The 19,933-nt window shown below is 38.6% G+C and overlaps 1 pseudogene; it reads left to right on the top strand.

Moving 5' to 3' along the window:
• Window positions 1–3,548: 3,548 nt before the first annotated feature.
• On the top strand, window positions 3,549–7,829 carry LOC148573468 (uncharacterized; annotated as a pseudogene).
• The last annotated feature ends 12,104 nt before the right edge of the window (window positions 7,830–19,933 follow it).

Here is a 19,933-nt window from a genome sequence, read left to right as displayed (position 1 = left end):
CTCCACTTTATAGCCTCTAATCTGTGTTTTCTGGGCCGAGAACTGGGTCAGAAACAGTCCAGAATTCGCTGGATGCGAATTCAAACACGCTGATTTTCGTCACTGCGACGCGGCCGCATGGGGCACGCGGTCGCGTCGCCTAGCGTCAAAAAAACTATAGCATATTATATATCAAATCGAAGCCCCCGATGTTAGCTTTCCAACGCAACTAAAACCGCGTCGTTTGGACCTATGTAGCTAAAGTTATAGCCGTTTGAGTGCAAGAGGGTCAGGCTGACAGCTTTGCAGTTCCTTCAGCTTCTTGTATTCCTTCCACTTTTGCATGCTTCCTTTCTATCCTCTGAGCCATTCTTGCCCTATAATCTCTGAAAACACTTAACACACATATCAAGGCATCTAATGGTAATAAGAGAGGATTAATAATAAGCAAATATAAGATCAAAGAAGCATGTTTTCAATCATAGAACAAAATCAGGAAGGAGTTGTAAAACCATGCAAATAGTATGAATAAGTGGGTAAAGAATTAATAAAATCCACTCAATTGAGCACAAGATAAACCATGAAATAGTGGTTTATCAATATTCATCACAAAATTCAGTAGGTTGAGGTAAAAAATCACTAACTCTTGTGATTCATTAGATTTTATAAACCCTAGGTTGATGTAAATATGATATTGGTTGTGTTAGAATTGTTCGGTGAGATTTTGGTTGTAAGACCCAGATTTTTGAAAATTAAATAATTAGTTATTTATGTGTCATTATATTTATTGAAATTTTTTTTAAGAAAATTATTTTACCAAAAATAATTAAATAAAAATTTTATAATTATTGAAATTTAATTTAATTATAACTTATTCTAATAGTTTGAATTATTTATTAAAAACTATTTTAATAGCCAAAAATTTAAATTGATTTTAATAATAATAATAATAATAATAATAATATTATTATTATTATTATTATTATTATTATTATTATTATTATTATTATTATTATTATTATTATTATTATTATTAAAGTTTAAAAGAAAAAGAAAAATAGTTGGCCGAAGGCCATTATATATATATATATATCTATTTTTCTTTGTTAAAATATTTTTTATTATATATAATTTATTAAAAATATATATTTTTTTGTATTATTTTCATATCTTGAACTCAAAATTACTTAACAAAAGTTATAAATTATATATATATGTGTGACACGTTCTCCTTTTATACTCATTAATCATCATCATACATGCATGCTATTCATTTTTTAAAGAAAAGAATAAGAAAGAAAAGAAGAGGAACGAAAAATATTAAAGAAACTTCTGCCACAGGAGAGCAAAGAGCAAAGATTAAAAGAATCTAAAGAAAGAACGAAAAGAAAAAGAGATAAGAAGAGATATTGTTTGGTACTGAGAACGAGCTGAGATGATTGTTTACTTGCTGAAAACGAGCAGAGATATGGTGGTGAGTCCACCGAGATTTGCTTCCAGAGATACATCGGCCAATCCAGGGGATAGTCGCACCTGTAAGACAGAGGTTGCTTACAGAGGTTATTGATACATACATTGGCCAGAGAGAGCCTCAACTGTAAGATTAAGGTTGCTTACAGAGGTTATGTTTGCATGCATCAGCTCAAGAGAGTCGCACCTGTAAGACAGAGGCTGCTTACAGAGGTTATGACACTGAAAACCAAACTCAGACAAAGGTTGCTGAGTTACGTCGGGAGCGGGTTGAAACCGACAAATGAGCTCATTACCTACACTAGGGATAGACATGCATCATACTTGTTTGCGCATATTTGTTTATGAGTGTGTTTTCTATGATTGTGTGTGCTTGTGATTGGGTTTTGTGTTCTATAATTGTTGAATTGGTTCGTACTTTGTTGACTGTTGTTGCTGACTAAGTATATATAAAATGGATATAACTATACACCCCGACCCTACTAAGAACTCTCCAGTTCTTATCTCCTGTTTCCATCCCTTTCAACTACAGGTACGAAGGTTTAGTGCGGAGCTACAGGAGCATAGAAGGTTATGTTTACAAGTTGAATTGTTAGATTTTATTTTTCTCTCATCGTTTATTGTTTTTAGTTTTTAGAGGGGATAGGATTTGTATTTTGAGAATCTTGAAATAAGTCTATGTATATAATAATATGTGAATATATATATCATTGAGTTTAAGTGATTAAAAGTCAAAACATTCCGTTTTCTTAATTGAGAATTTTGGGTCGTATTCGCAAAGGCTCAATATTAAATAAATATAGTATGAAATTAAACGAGTAGAGGTAGGTGACGCCTGAACTTTTAGTGCGATCATGAGGTGCTAAAAGTTAGGGTGTTACATTGGTAATCTTGAAAACTTGAAATTGGCTTGTGAAACTCTTGGTGGAGCTTGGAGCTAGTGCTTGGTAGAAACTTTACAAGGAAAGATCAAATTGTTGTGACTACAAGAGGTACAATTTTAGTTTTATTTAAATATCGTATAATGTGGTATGAAATCCTAGGCTAGATGCTCCTAGGATTAGGTTTGAATTGAGTATTTGGATGAATTTGGTATGTGTAGAAGATATGATGTTATAATTGATGTTTTCGGTGATGCATTATTGTTGGATTGATTGGAATTGTGTTGGATAGTGAATTACATGATTATGAGTTCATGTGTATTGATTTGATGAAATTTGGGATGGAGGCCATGAATTTTGGGCCGGAGGCCGAAAAAAGGATGGTAAGTGATGATTGAATGGTGTGATAATGTATGAGATTGAATGAATTGGTATGTAATGTATGAAAATTTGATTGATTGATGGAATAATTGAAAATAAGGATTTTGAACTGTGGAATGAGTGTAGTTGAGTTGAAATGCGTAAAAGGAGTAGGTTTGGAATTTGTTATGTGTGAATAGGTAATTTGAGTTGGTCTGGGTTCATTTTGTTGGTTGGAAAATGATTGAGGCTAGTGAATCATTGGAAAATTAGTAAATGTGTGTTTTTGGCAAAAACAGATTTTTGGCTAACTTTAGCGGGCCGTAACTTGGTTCTCAGAGTTGGAAAAATTATATTTTTATGAAAATTCATTTACCGATCTTTCCAACAGTTCAAGAATGGCTGAAAACATAATTTTGTGAAAAAAGTTATGAGGTTTTGAAAATTGGACTGAAAAACTGATTTCTACAACATATCAGATTTTTTGTTTTCTGATATGGATGTGTACGCGGCTCTGGCCATACGTACGTGGACATTCGCCTCTGCCAGGTGCCTTTGCATATGCAGACAATGCTTGTGTATGCGATATGGTCCAAAAGCCGTGTATGCGTACGCGGGCCTTTTGAATGCATATGCAGACACCCAGATTTTCAGCTTGTGCGTATGCACACTACATGTATGCATACGCACACTTTCTATAATTTAAAATAAAAGTGTTTTTATGAATTTTAACCATTCTTTTAGCCTCCTAAACCTCTTTAAGCTTCGATATGGGTCTAGAGCCGGTGGAATTGAGGATGAAAGAGTTATGGATAAAGCCCAACAGTTGAGTTAGTAAAACTGAAACAAAGGAACAAGATGTTAAGTGAGAATGATGATGATCATGAGATTGATAATAAGAATGATGATGATCAAGATATTGATAATGATAATGATGATGATGATGATTATGAGATTGACGATGGGAATGATAATGATTATGAAATTGTTATTTGAGCTTGATTCTGAATTTAATACACCTACCTGGGTAGATGCAAGGGCATTGATCTACTTGCTCTAGATTTGGTTTGAGCCTCCTGGGATAGATGCAGTGGTTAGCCCCCACTTGCTCCCAGTTGAGAATGACTTGAGATTTGTGAAATTATCTGAGTTTCGGATTTCCTTGGGTAGATGCAGTGGGTCGACTCCACTTGCTCCAAGTTAAGATCTGAGACTCTGTTGATCTTGCGTCGCAGGTTTGGCCGGACACTTAGACCTTTCTGGATGAGCTCTCTCCCATAGATATTTTTATTTTGAATGATTATGATTTTGAGCTTGAAGATGCACGCTCGCAGGGACTGTCCAATGGTTAGCTACCAGGACATGTCGAATTGGCTATGTAATTGATAGATGATATCATCAGCCAAAGGGTAGGCATACATCATTTGTATATGTTTGACTTGTATAGGTTTGCTTACTTGTTTTGGACTATCTAATCGGATATGTTGTTACTTGATTGTATGATACTTGCTTTACTTGTACCTACTTGTATATTACTTGTTTGCTTTGCTTGTGTTTGTACAACTGAGATGTCCCTCATACTGGTGTTGGTTGACGCTGAGGGTTGGTACTGTCTCTGATTATGGCTCTGTTTGTTGGAGAATTGAGAAGGTTAAGAATTGTTGACTTAGGCTTAGAATTCCCCTTATGTTAGTTGCCAAAGTTATGGATCAGAAATAAATTAAGATGGATAATGTGACGTGTGGAGAATTAAGATTGCTTAGTGAGTTCATGTTGCCTTATGCAGTATTTATTTGGCACTTTTACCATACTGGGAACCCATAGGTCGGGGGTTCTCATTCCGTATATATCTCTTATTTTATAGATGTAGGTCTAGGTGCTCAGCAGTGATCTGTGCTTCATCTGAGAGTTGGTGAAGATTATTATATCTCTGCTTTACTTTGTTTAGAATCTCTCCACTTTTATTTTTGAAAAACTTATGTATTTAATCCTTTTGAAAACTTGTCTATAGAGGCCTTTATGTATCTTTTGGGAGAAATAAGAGGTATTGTTGTCAAACTGTTTTTATTCTGTATCCTATTCGGCCTAAACTTCGCGGGTCGCAACTAGTGACTAATCACTTATGTTATATATCTATATTCTTACTTTATCTTGTTCTTTCTTGCGGTTTTAACTTTATACGATTTCTATTCATGCTTTATCTTTTGTTTTATCGATACGTGAGTGTTACGACTTTGTGATTTTATTTTTACTCCTCTCAGGCTTTTCGATTTAGACTTTCTTTCAATTATATATATATATATATATGATTATAATCCACCTGAGAGTCATACCACCATAATATCATTGACTTATGACTCTAGCATAAGGATTTGAATATTAGGGTGTTACATTATGGTATCAGAGTAGTTCGTTCTTCTGAGCCTAAGGGATGGACTGCTTATGCTTTAATGCATACTCTGAATTATGCCTGTGCTATTTAGGATATCTAATTGATATGTTTAGCATGATGTTCATGAGTATACTTTTGGAAAATTGAAGTACTTAACTTGAGATATTGAGACTCGTCACCTTGGTATCACTTGTTTTGTATGGATAGGACCCTAGATGGCAACTCGTGGATGGGGTCGCGGACGGAGAGGAAATGAGGAACCCGTTCCTGCTGGAAGTCAGGCCGAATTTTTGGCGGCAATGGCCCAACTTCTCAATACTATTCAAGTTAATGCGACAGCTGCCAACCAAGCAATGGAAAGGATGAATGGGAATGGGAATGGTAACGGAGTTGGAGGGAGCTCAGTTGCAGGTCCGATGACATTGGTAACCTTTCTGAAGGTTAATCCTCCAACCTTTAGAGGATCAACTAATCTGACAGAAGCTGGCAACTGGCTTAGGGTAATGGAGAGATCATTGCAAGCGCAGTAAGTACCTGAAGGTCAGATGGTAGAGTTTGCTGCTTACCAGTTGACTGGAGAAGCTCAACACTAGTGGCAAGGGACTTACTATCTTCTGCAGAAAGGAATTGGGGCTGAGGCGATCACTTGGGAGGTCTTTAAAGAAGAGTTTTATAAGAAGTATTTCCCAAATTCTGTGAGACAAGCCAAGGAGTTGGAGCTACTTCAACTAAGACAAGGAACAATGACTGTGACTGCTTACACAAGCAAGTTTGAGGAGCTGTGTCATTTCTCAAGAGTTTGTCGGGGTGCTCTTGAAGAATATGAGGAGTGGAAGTGCATGAAATAACATGATGGCTTGAGAGAGGACATAATGCGGGCTGTTTTGCCTCTTGAGATTAAGAGCTTTGCAGAGTTTGTTAACAAAAGCTGTGTGGTGAAAGATTGCTCTAGGAAGAATGTGAATGCGGGTTATAGCCGTGGTGGTCATCATTACCGAGGAGGAGGTGCAAGGTCCTTTGCTCCAAAGGGCCAAAACTTCAGGAGGGGAGGTTATGTTCAACAACCTCAACGTGGCCGAGCTACTTACCGAGGGAATAACAACCATCAAGGAAGGAGATACAGAAGGCAACCTCAAAACGAAATTACTTGTAGACGGTGTAGAAGCTATCACCCGGGAACTCTTTGAAGGGCTGGTTTGGGACTTTGCTATAATTATGGAGGAGCTGTTCACATATCATGGAACTGTCTCGAAAAGACCGATCATAATGCTGGTAGAGCTCAACAGCAAGGCCGTGTGTATGCTATCACGGCGGATGAGGCAGCTAAGTCAGATACTTTGATAAGAGGTAAGTGTAAAATTGGTGGTAAAATATTAACTGTATTGTATGATACTGGAGCATCTCATTCATTCATGGACTTTGATAAGGCTGCGGAATTAGGGTTAAAAGTGTCGGCATTGTCATTTGATTTGCATGTGCATACTCCTGCTTCTAAGACTGTGGTGACTAGATTAGGATGTCAAGAGGTACCTTTTAGGGTGGAGAACCAAGAATTTGTGCATGACTTTATTTGTCTGCCAATGACCGAGTTAGACTTGATTTTGGGTTTGAATTGGTTGTCAAGAAATCAGGTGTTGTTGGATTGTTTTGAGCGTTCCATCCAGTTTATGTCTGAGGAATCAGAAGGACCGGTGGTGGCGCGAAGTTATTACCTAAATGCGGTGAAAGTAAATTGTAGTGGGGCTGAGTGCCAAGGATTTATCCTTTTGGCAACAAATTTTGTAGGAAATGAGCAAGACTTAGACCGAATACCGGTTGTGAGAGAATTTTTTGAAGTTTTCCCCGAAGATATACCCAAGTTTCCACCTCAGAGAGAGATTGAATTCGCTATAGACCTAGTGCCAAGAGCTGGACCGATATCGATTGCACTATATCGGATGGCACCATTGGAATTAGTGGAGTTAAAGAAGCAATTAGAAGAGTTGTTAGAGAAGAGCTTCATTCGACCAAGTGTTTCCCCGTGGGGAGCGCTTGTGTTGTTGGTAAACAAGAAAGATGGAGGTATGAGGTTATGTGTTGATTACCGACAGTTGAATAAGGTGACGGTGAAGAATAAATACCCTTTACCACAGATTGATGATCTGATGGACCAATTACAAGGAGCTGGCGTGTTCTCAAATGTTGACCTTAGATCGGGTTACCATCAGATTAGAGTGAGAGAAGCTGACATTCCTAAAACTACGTTCCGAACTCACCATGGTCACTATGGGTACGAAGTGATGTCCTTTGGGTTAACGAATGCCCCTGCTATGTTTATGGATTACATGAACAGGGTGTTCCAACCCTTTTTGGATAAGTTTGTGGTGGTATTCATAGATGACATACTGGTGTATTCCAGAACTAAAAAAGAGCATAAAGAACACTTGAGAATTGTGTTGCAAATCTTGAAGGGGAAGAGACCGTATGCGAAGCTTTTGAAGTGCGAGTTTTGGAAGGGAGAAGTGAAGTTTCTAGGTCATGTGGTGTGTAAGGATGGGATTGCATTGGATCCGTCTAAGATTGAGGCAGTGACTGTGTGGAAGAGACCGACATCTGTAATTGAGATTAAGAGTTTCTTAGGCTTGGCTGGATACTATAGATGGTTCATCAAGGGATTCTCACAGATTGCCCTACCAATGATGAAGTTGACGCGTAAAGAAGTCCCGTTTGTATGGACGCTAGAGTGCGAAAAAGTTTTCAGACCTTGAAAGAGAGGTTGACTTCTGCATCAGTGCTTATTCTACCTGATCCGAATGAACCATTTGAAGTGTATTGCGATGCATCACTTAAAGGTTTAGATTGCGTGTTGATGCAACATCGTAATATGGTGGCTTATTGAAGGAAGACCAAACGTGGTTTCAGATTTTTCACAAAATAGATTTTTGTTGTAAGTATAGCTCCGAACCAACAATTGATCCTAATCAAAATTTAATCCAAGATATTGTCACAATTCAAATCAAATTAATCGAGAGTATTTAGACTCCCGGGTCGTTCTCCCTAGGAACTAGTGACAACAAGTGCATAAAATTAGTTGTGAAGATCAAAAACAATGATTGAAGGAAACAAATAAAGAGATAAAAGAACAAAACAAAATTTGCAATTAATAAACTAATGAAAGAACAAAAGAACTATGTATGTAATATAAACAAGTAAGACTCAAAATTGATGGAAACGTGGTTTAAAACATAAATGAAACCTTGACTTGGGATGAGTTATGGAATCCCTTCCTTGCTATAACCACAACTATGATAATTGTGATGGATTAATCTCACTAAGTCAACCCTTAACATCGAAGGATAAGTCAAGTGAGTTTAATTGTTATTAATCCACAAATCCTAGTTAACTTACCAAATTAATTGGTAAAAAGCTAGCGTTAGTGGAAACAATAACAACTAAAAACCTAAGAATTATCACTAAATGTTAGACATTATGGCTCTAGTAATCCATAAACTCATTTTTCTCTAGCCAAGGGGTGGAAATTACCCCATAACTAAAATTGACATTTCATCGAACACATAGAGGGCATAATCATAAAACATGACAAAATTGGTAAAATGATGAAAGCTACAAATCACAAATGATCAAAATCAATAAAAGTAACTCAAACAAACATATAATAAGCATCAAACATCAAATTCATGAACTCAAACTCAAAATTACAAAACCATGTATAAATTGACAAGAGAAATGAAAATGCAAGAAAGTGTAGAACAAGTAATGTAATAAAAGAGAAATTAAAGAAATACTTACAATGCAATTGCTATAATTCCAAATCAAAACTTGAAGTATAAAATGCTACATTGAAGATGAAAATGAAACCCTAAGAGAGAAATTCTACACTACTCCTACTCCTACTCCTATGGAAGCTTCCTAAAACTAAAGTGAGCTCTCCTTTTGTTATGTGTTGTTGCTCCTTCATATAGCCTTTGATAAGCCTTCAAAAAATGGGCCAAAAGAGCCCAAAAATGTGAGTCCACATGACTTTTTAATGGAGGCACGCGCTGAGTACCTGTGCGTACACACAGGGGGTTGTGCGTACGCACACATGGCTGTGTGCTTCTCCTTTGTTTTCTTCATGTTTTCTTCCTTTGTACATGCTTCCTTCCACTTTTGCCTTGCCAAACTTGCCTCTAGGACCTAAAATCACTCAACAAACATGTCATGGCATCGAATGGCATAAAAGTGGGATTAAAATCACTAATTTAAGCTCAAAAATGATGTTTTCACATTTATGCACAATCTAGAGAGAAAACACAAAAGCATGCTATTTAGGTGAATAAATGTGGATTTATATGATGAAATCCACTCAAATCAAACCAAAATATATTGTCAAATATAGATTCATAAATTCCCCCACACTTAAACAATAGCATGTCCTCATGCTAATCACATCCAAAGGAGAAGGGTAAAAGGCAAGCAACTTATTCAATGCAACTACGTTCATGCATGCAACTATGCTATATACTATCTATATATATCTATCTATAATGTCCTATTGATTTGGTGAAAATAAACAATCAAATTTCCAAGCAAGAGTATAGACATATAGGGCTAAGCAAAGAAGTAGTTCAATGCAAACAAAATCTAAAGAATTGATTCAACTCATAAAAAAGAAGCAACTTGCAAGAATGCATGATAAGGATGGTGGAAACATAGAATTGAGTAATTGAAACATGAATGTGCACCCATTTTTCCAAATTTTTCAATAAGTACCCAAAACAAAATTTTTCTCTACCAATGCTTCCCAAAGTTTCTCCCACACTTAAATGACACACACACCTTAACCTAAGCTAATCAAAGATGCAATTCAAGGTAATTCATCGCTTTTTGCTTAGGGTTGTGATGTGCTAACAATTAGAACAAAGGGGATTAAAAAGCTCAAAAGGGTTTAACAAAGGTAGATGCAAGGGTAAGTCCATATGGGTGAGTGAGTTCAATTCAAAAATGGCCTCAATCATGCTAAATGCATTCAAGACATCAAACATCGGAAATAAAGAATCAAGCAAAACCTAGATCATAATTATAGAAGAGATATAGTACACAATGAACAAAATAGTGGTTATAATGTGTAACCACTCATTAAAGCTCAATGACTCACAAGGTATTTATTCTTTCTCTCTTCTATGTTCCACAAAAATCATTCAAGCAAGTTTAAAAGTAATTTTCCAAATCAATTCAATAGAATGCACTAAAACAAGATTCTTGAAAATTTTTGTTGTTTTTCACCAAAATTATTTTCTATATGTATGTATGATGTGATGGATGCAATTTTCAAAATTTTCCTAGTTCTATTCCTAATTTCAACATTGCAAAAAATTAACATGAACAATTAGGACAAAATTGAACTAGGTATTACACTATTCACATCATCCAATCACAACTTCTATCTATAAAATATATACTAAGAAAAAGATGCAAAAATGCAATATGCAATAACTATGGATGAACTAAGATGTATATATATACTAGAAGAAAGTGCAATGCAACAATAAAAAACATTCTAAATATCTACAAGAGACATAATAAAAAATAAGCAAAAATAAAGTGCAAAGTGTTCAGAAAAGAAAGTTTTACACCCCAAAATGACGAATCCTCCCCCACACTTAAGCGTTGCACGATCCTCCGTTCACGAACACAATCTGGGGGAAATGTCTCTCAGGTGCTCCACCTTTGGTTGGTGGATGCGGGGGCTTGGGTTGTGTAGAAATCGTCAAGTCCAATGTATGCTCGGCATCTTCGTCCACGGTGTCCTCCTCCTCTCCTGGCTCCTTGCCTTCATGTCTCATCCTCGAAAAGAATGAATAACATATAATTAGAACTCATAGAGCAAGTAGCACAAAAAGGTAGATGAGAGAGCAAATAAGCATCTAATTGAGGAAGTTGCATAGTGGTGTGGTATGTGATGAGCGGATATTTTATACACTTTTTGGGGTTAATTTCATATAGTTTTTGAATATGTTTTAGTTAGTTTCTAGTTTATTTCCAGTAGATTTTAGGAAAAATTCATATTTCTGGACTTTACTATGAGTTGTGTGTTTTTCTGTAATTTCAGGTATTTTTCTGGCTGAAATTGAAGGAGCTGAGCAAAAATCTGATTCAGGCTGAAAAAGGACTGCTGATGCTGTTGGATTCTGACCTCCCTGCACTCAAAGTGGATTTTCTGGAGCTACAGAACTCGAAATGGCGTGCTTCCAATTGCGTTGGAAAGTAGACATCCAGGGCTTTCCAGCAATATATAATAGTCCATACTTTTCACAAGAATAGATGACGTAAACTGGCGTTGACCTCTGCCCAATTATGGCGTCCAGCGCCAGAAAAGGATCAAAAACTGGAGTTGAACGCCCAAACTGGCACAAAAACTGGCGTTCAACTCCACAAATGGCCTCTGCACGTGAATTGCTTAAGTCTCAGCCCCAGCACACACCAAGTGGGCCCCAGAAGTGGATCTCTGCATCATCCATCATAGTCCACTCATATTTTGTAACCCTAGGCTACTAGTTTAGTATTTAAACGACTTTTAGAGACTTATTTTGGATCTCATGACATTTCAGATCTAAACTTTGTATTCTCTGACGGCATGAGTCTCTAAACCCCATTGTTGGGGGTGAGGAGCTCTGCTGTGTCTCGATGAATTAATGCAAGTATTTCTGTTTTCTATTCAAACACGCTTGTTCCTATCTAAGATGTTCATTCGCGCTTAACTGTGATGAAGGTGATGATCAGTGACATTCATCACCTTCCTCAAACCATGAACGTGTGCCTGACAACCACCTCCGTTCTATATCCGATTGAATGAGTATCTCTGAGATCTCTTAATCAGAATCTCCGTGGTATAAGCTAGAACTGATGGCGACATTCATGAGAATCAGGAAAGTCTAAACCTTGTCTGTGGTATTCCGAGTAGGATTCAAGGATTGAATGACTGTGACAAGCTTCAAACTCCTGAAGGCTGGGCGTTAGTGACAGATGCAAAAGGATATTAAATCCTATTCCAACCGGATCGAGAACCAACCGGTGATTAGCCGTGCTGTGACAGAGCGCGTGAGCGTAGTTTTCACTGGAAGGATGGAAGGTAGCCATTGACAACGGTGATCCACCAACACACAGCTTGCCATAGGAGGACGTGCGTGCGTGAATCAGAAGACAGAGGAAAGCAGAGATTCAGAAGACAAAGCATCTCCAAAACTCCAACATATTCTCCATTACTGAACAACAAGTAACCTTTAATTTATGCTCCCTTGGTTATTCACAATTCAACTGATAAACATAATTGACTTCCTGACTAAGATTTACAAGATAACCATAGATTGCTTCAAACCAACAATCTCCGTGGGATTCGACCCTTACTCACGTGAGGTATTACTTGGACGACCCAGTGCACTTGCTGGTTAGTGGTACGCGTTGTGAAAAGTGTGATTCACAATTCGTGCACCAAGTTTTTGGCGCCGTTGCCGGGGATTGTTCGTGTTTGAACAACTGACGGATTATTTTGTTGCTTAGATTAGGAAAAATCTTTCTTTTTTGGTTTAGAGTCTTTTATTATTTATCCCTTGTTAAAACACTTTAAATTTATAACTCAGTTAGTTAGAACGTGGTGTTTATGTTCATGGTAATTGGCTATCATATTTTTTTTAAACCTTTTTCAAAAATAATTTTTCTATTAAATCCTGTGCCAAACTCTAAGTTTGGTGTTTTCAAAAATAATCTTTCTTAAAATTTTCGAAAATTTCCATAACTCATTTGGCTAGAGCGTTAATCTGTGTTCTTGGTAATTGGGTTAGAGTCTTTTATATTCTTTTCAAAACCTTCTTTTTCATAAATAATATTTTCTCTATTAAACTGTGTGCCAAACCTTAAGTTTGGTGTTCTTTCTTCGTGTTCTTGAGTTTTCCTTGTGACTTGATCTTAAAATTTTTAAGTTTGGTGTTCCTTGGTGTTTTCCCTCCAAAAATTTTCGAAAATAAGGAGCATTAGATCTAAAAATTTTAAATCTTGTGCTATCTTATTGTTTTTCTCTTCCCTCTTAAAAAAAAAAATTTAAATTCAAAATTCAAATTCTTTTTAGTTATTTTATTTTATTTAAGTATTTACTTCTTATAAAATAAAATAAATAAAAAGGTAAATCAGTCCAAGTTATATCCATATATCCATCATAGACATAAGTGGAGATGGACAGTCCAGGAGGACTTTGGGGTCATATTCTAACCCCTCTACTGCTTCATATGGGAGTAGCATCTGCATACCCTCCATTGGAGTTAGTAGCTTTGAGTTGAATCCTCAGCTCATTATCATGGTGCAGCAAAGTTGTCAGTATTCCGGTCTTCCACAGGAAGAACCTACAGAGTTTCTGGCACAATTTCTACAAATTGCTGACACAGTACATGATAAGGAAATAGATCAGGATGTCTACAGACTATTACTGTTTCCATTTGCTGTAAAAGATCAAGCTAAGAGGTGGTTAAATAACCAACCTAAGGCCAGCATAAGAACATGGAAACAGCTGACAGAAAAATTTCTGAATCAGTATTTTCCCCCAAAAAGGATGACACAGCTAAGGCTGGACATCCAAGGCTTTAAACAAGGAGATAATGAATCTCTTTATGATGCCTGGGAGAGATACAGAGAGATGCTACGAAAATGCCCCTCTGAAATGTTTTCAGAGTGGGTTCAGTTAGACATCTTCTACTATGGGCTTGCAGAAGGAGCTTAGATGTCTCTAGATTACTCAGCTGGTGGATCTATCCATATGAGAAAGACAATTGAAGAGGCTCAAGAGCTCATTGATACAGTTGCCAGGAATCAGCATCTGTATCTAAGCAGCAACCCTTCCATGAATGAAGAGGTTAAAATAGTAACTGCTGAATTCAGTACTGTAAAACAAGCTACTGAATTCAATCAGCAATTGGATTTTCTAACAAAGCAGCTAGCTGAATTCAAAGATAGGCTACAGGAGACAAGGATAGCTAATATACATATGGACGAACAGTTTAAGCAAACAAAGCAGCAGCTATCAAGGCAAATAGTAGAAGAATGCCAAGCAGTTCAATTAAGAAGTGGGAAAACATTAAATACCCCACCTCAAGGCATCAAAAATTCAAGAAATGAGCGACCCACCAAAGATTCACCTGAGGACAGTAAGAGCCCAGGGAAAAATAATTCTGGCACTAAAACGCCAGAAAATGGGTGGAAGGCTGGCGCTGAACGCCCAGACCATGCCCAAAACTGGCGTTCAGCACCAGAAACAAGGCAGGATTGGCGTTCAACGCCAGAAATGGGGAAGAATCCAGCGTTGAACGCCCAAAATGGGCACATTTCTGGCGTTCAGGCGCCAGGAACAGACAGTGAGCTGGCGTCTAACGTCACTCCAGCTTCTGACTCTGGCACTCAATTGCCAGTGAGGGATCAGACACACACAAGTGCTGATAACAACCCCTCTAAAAAGGCTTCTTTAACCACTAAGGTTGAGGAATATAAAGCCAAGATACCTTATCCTCAAAAACTCCGGAAAGAGGAGCAGGATAAGCAATTTGCTCGCTTTGCAGATTATCTAAGGACTCTTGAAATAAAGATTCCATTTGCAGAGGCACTTGAGCAAATACCTTCTTATGCCAAGTTCATGAAAGAGATCTTGAGTCATAAAAAGGAGTGGAGAGAAACAGAAAGAGTTTTCCTCACTGAAGAATGCAGTGCAGTCATTCTGAAAAGCTTTCCTGAAAAGCTTAAAGACCCTGGGAGTTTTCTGATACCATGCATATTAGAAGGTGATTGCACCAAGACAGCTTTATGCGATCTTGGGGCAAGCATCAACCTGATACCTGCATCCACTATCAGGAAGCTTGGTTTAACTGAAGAAGTTAAACCAACCCGGATATGTCTCCAACTTGCTGATGGTTCCACTAAATACCCATCAGGCGTGATTGAGGACATGATTGTCAGAGTTGGGCCATTCGCCTTTCCTACTGACTTTGTTGTGCTGGAAATGGAGGAGCACAAGAGTGCCACTCTCATTCTAGGAAGACCCTTCCTAGCAACTGGACGATCCCTCATTGACGTTCAACAGGGGGAAATAACCCTGAGAGTCAATGATGATGAGTTTAAGTTGAACGCTGTCAAAGCCATGCAGCATCCAGACACATCAACAGACTGCATGAAAGTTGATCTCATTGACTCTTTGGTAGAAGAGATCAACATGGCTGAGAGTCTCGAATCAGAGTTGGAAGACATCTTTAAGGATGTTCAGCCTGATTTGGAGGATTCAGAGGACATGAAAGAGCCTCTGAACTTTCTTCTGAAAGAGGAAAAACCTCCTAAACCCGAGCTCAAGCCACTACCACCATCCTTGAAATATGCATTTCTGGGAGAAGGTGACACTTTTCCAGTGATCATAAGCTCTGCTTTAAATTCACAGGAAGAGGAAGCACTTATTCAAGTGCTAAGGACACACAAGACAGCTCTTGGGTGGTCCATAGGTGACCTTAAGGGCATAAGCCCAGCTAGATGCATGCACAAAATCCTATTGGAGGATAATGCCAAACCAGTGGTTCAAACACAGAGGCGGCTAAATCCAGCCATGAAGGAAGTGGTGCAGAAAGAGGTCACCAAGTTACTAGAGGCTGGGATTATTTATCCTATTTCTGATAGCCCCTGGGTGAGCCCTGTTCAAGTCGTCCCAAAAAAGGGAGGCATGACAGTGATTCATAAAGAAAAAAATGAACTGGTTCCTACAAGAACAGTTACAGGATGGCGCATGTGTATTGACTACAGAAGGCTCAATACAGCCACCAGAAAGGATCATTTTCCTTTACCATTCATAGACCAGATGCTAGAAAGACTAGCAGGTCATGATTATTACTGCTTTTTGGATGGCTACTCAGGCTATAACCAAATTGCAGTAGATCCCCAGGATCAAGAGAAAACAGCATTCACATGTCCATCCGGAGTGTTTGCCTATAGAAGGATGCCCTTTGGGCTATGTAATGCGCCTGCAACCTTCCAGAGATGCATGCTCTCTATTTTCTCTGATATGGTGGAAAAATTTCTGGAAGTCTTCATGGATGACTTCTCAGTATATGGAGACTCATTCAGCTCCTGTCTTGATCACCTGAAACTTGTTTTGAAAAGATGCCAAGAAACCAATCTAGTTTTAAACTGGGAAAAGTGTCACTTCATGGTGACTGAAGGAATTGTTCTTGGGCATAAAATCTCAAACAAGGGAATATAGGTGGATCAAGCAAAAATAGAGGTAATTGAAAAATTACCACCACCTGCCAATGTTAAGGCAATCAGAAGCTTTCTGGGGCATGCAGGATTCTATAGGAGGTTTATAAAAGATTTTTCAAAAATCGCAAAACCTCTAAGCAATCTGCTAGCTGCTGACACGCCATTTGTGTTTGACACAGAGTGCCTACAGACGTTTGAAACGCTGAAAGCTAAGCTGGTCACAGCACCAGTCATTTCTGCACCAGACTGGACATTACCATTTGAGCTAATGTGTGATGCCAGTGATCATGCCATTGGTGCAGTATTGGGACAGAGGCATGACAAGCTTCTGCATGTCATTTATTATGCCAGTCGCGTTTTAAATGATGCCCAGAAAAATTACACAACCACAGAAAAGGAATTACTTGCAGTGGTTTACGCCATTGACAAGTTCAGATCCTACTTAGTAGGATCAAAGGTGATTGTGTACACTGACCATGCTGCTCTTAAGTATCTACTCACAAAGCAGGATTCAAAACCCAGGCTCATCAGATGGGTATTGCTTCTGCAAGAGTTTGATATAGAAATAAGAGACAGAAAAGGGACAGAGAACCAAGTAGCTGATCATCTGTCCCGGATAGAGCCAGTGGAAGGGACGTCCCTCCCCTTTCTTGAGATCTCTGAGACGTTCCCTGATAAGCATCTCTTTGCCATTCAGGAAGCACCATGGTTTGCCGATATTGCAAACTATAAAGCTGCAAGGTTCATACCCAAGGAATACAATAGAATACAAAAGAAGAAATTGGTTACTGATGCAAAGTACTACTTGTGGGATGAGCCCTATCTCTTTAAGAGATGTGCAGACGGAATTATCCGTAGGTGTGTCCCCAGAGAGGAAGCACAGAGAATCCTATGGCATTGCCATGGATCTCAATATGGAGGCCATTTCGGAGGTGAGCGAACAGCCACCAAGGTCCTCCAATGTGGCTTCTATTGGCCCACACTCTATAAAGATTCCCGAGAGTTTGTACGTAATTGTGACAGTTGCCAAAGAGCTGGTAATCTGCCTCATGGTTACGCCATGCCTCAACAAGGAATCTTGGAAATAGAGTTGTTTGATGTATGGGGAATTGACTTCATGGGACCTTTCCCACCATCATACTCAAACACTTATATTCTGGTGGCGGTTGACTATGTATCAAAATGGGTTGAGGCTATTGCCACACCCAACAATGATACTAAAACAGTGCTGAAGTTCCTCCAGAAACATATTTTTAGCAGGTTTGGTGTCCCTAGAGTACTAATCAGTGATGTGGGCACTCACTTCTGCAATAAACAGCTTTACTCTGCCATGGTTCGGTATGGAATTCGCCACAAGATAGCCACTCCATATCATCCACAAACCAATGGGCAAGCTGAAGTCTCTAATAGAGAATTAAAGAGAATCCTGGAACGGACAGTAAGTACCCGTAGAAAGGATTGGGCACGGAGCTTGGATGATGCTCTGTGGGCTTACAGAACAGCATTCAAGACCCCTATAGGGACCTCTCCATACCAACTTGTGTATGGTAAGGCATGTCACCTGCCCGTGGAACTGGAACATAAAGCCTATTGGGCAACCAGGTTCCTAAACTTTGATGCCAAATTAGCAGGAGAAAAACGATTGCTCCAGCTAAATGAGCTAGAGGAATTCAGATTCACAGCTTTCGAAAATGCCAAGCTTTATAAAGAAAAATAAAAAAAATGGCATGACAAAAAGCTGTCATCTAGAATCTTTGAACCAGGACAGAAGGTCTTGTTGTTTAACTCTAGACTCAGGCTATTCCCCGGGAAACTGAAATATCGGTGGAAGGGACCATACGTGATTACAAGTGTGTCACCATATGGTTATGTGGAGCTTCAAGATATTGATTCTGATAAGAAGTTCATTGTCAATGGGCAGAGAATCAAGCATTATCTTGAAGGCAACATTGAGCAAGAATGCTCAAGGCTGAAGCTAGATTAAAAGCTCAGCAGGGTCCAGCTAAAGACAATAAAGAAGCGCTTGCTGGGAGGCAACCCAGCCATGGGGCATCAATCCTCTAAGCATTTTTGCCCTATTTTTATTTTTATTTGTTTATATAAAGTTCACTGACACTAAGGTACAGAATCATTTGTATAAGTTTACAGGGTTACAGAAGGAATCTGCACACAAAACAGATATAGGGAGCTCAATGGCAAGAAAACGCCAGTAAAGAGGCATTTTGGGCGTTCAGCGCCCAAAATGGGCATCCATTGGGCGCTGAACGCCAGTAAGGGCAGCAATTGGGTGTTCAACGCCAGAAACAGGCACCCAATGGGCGTTGAACGCCAGTAATGGCAGCAACTGGGCGCTGAACGCCCAGGAGATCAGCATTTGGGCGTTGAACGCCCAAAACAAGCAGTGTTTGGGCGTTCAAACGCCAGGAGGACAGGGAGGAGCCAAATCCAGTTATCCCACACGTATTTCCATTTTAATTTTAAATTTTATGCTTCAATGCATGATTTTTACATGAACATATCAAGAACCCTGATTTCTAAAATCCTTAATTTCTAAAAATCCATCTTTCGAAATTCAATCCAACTCTTTTCAAAATCTTTTTTGAAAACAAATCTATCTTTTTCACTCAAAAATCTTTTCAACTAATCCATATCTTTTTCAAATATCCATATCATCTTTTTCAAAATTCAGAGTTATCTTTTTCAAAAATCTATCATATCTTTTCAAAATTAAACTCTATCTTCTATCTTATCTTTTTCAACTCAATCTTTTCATCTTATCTCTTCCAATTTTTCGAAAACCCACCCCCCACCCCTTTATAATTGGGTTCGGCCTCCCCCCTCCTCCATCAACAAGTGCACCTCGATCTCCTTCTATCCCTCTCCTTTCTTTTCTTTTGCTTGAGGACAAGCAAACCTCTAAGTTTGGTGTATTTTTTCGAGATCACTAAGATCATGGCTCCCAAAGGAAAACAATCCAATCCAAGAGGCAAGAAAGAGAGCGTTCCAAAACCACTTTGGAATCAAGGGAAGTTCTTATCTAAAGAACATTCAGACCATTATCTTAAAGTAATGGGTCTGAGATCAGTGATCCCGGAAGTTAGATTCGATCTGAAAGAAGACGAATATCCGGAGATCCAGGAGCAAATTCGAATCAGGAACTGGGAAGTCCTAGCTAATCCTGAAACGAAAGTAGGAAGGAACATGGTCCAGGAGTTCTATGCTAATATGTGGCAGACTGACAAGCAAAGACTATCTGGAACAGCCTGCTACGAATTTCGGACCATGGTTAGGGGAAAGATTGTTCATACCACCCCTGACAAGATCAGAGAGATATTAAAGCTACCTCAGCTAAAGGATGATCCAGACTCCTTCAACAGGAGGATGATGAGAGTAGACATTGGCCTGGATAAGATCCTAGAGGACATATGTATCCCTGGAGCCAGGTGGACCACCAACACAAAGGGCGTCCCAAATCAACTCAAGAGAGAGGATCTCAAACCAGTTGCCAGAGGATGGCTGGACTTCATTGGGCGTTCTCTGTTGCCCACTAGCAACCGTTCTGAAGTCATAGTTAAAAGAGCAGTGATGATTC

Source organism: Arachis ipaensis, chromosome B2 (genome assembly GCF_059453495.1).
Source record: "Arachis ipaensis isolate K30076 ecotype BB chromosome B2, ASM5945349v1, whole genome shotgun sequence".
Classification (NCBI taxonomy): Eukaryota; Viridiplantae; Streptophyta; class Magnoliopsida; order Fabales; family Fabaceae; genus Arachis; species Arachis ipaensis.
Note: the sequence above shows the minus strand (reverse complement) of the source record. Positions and strands in the feature narration are given on the sequence as shown.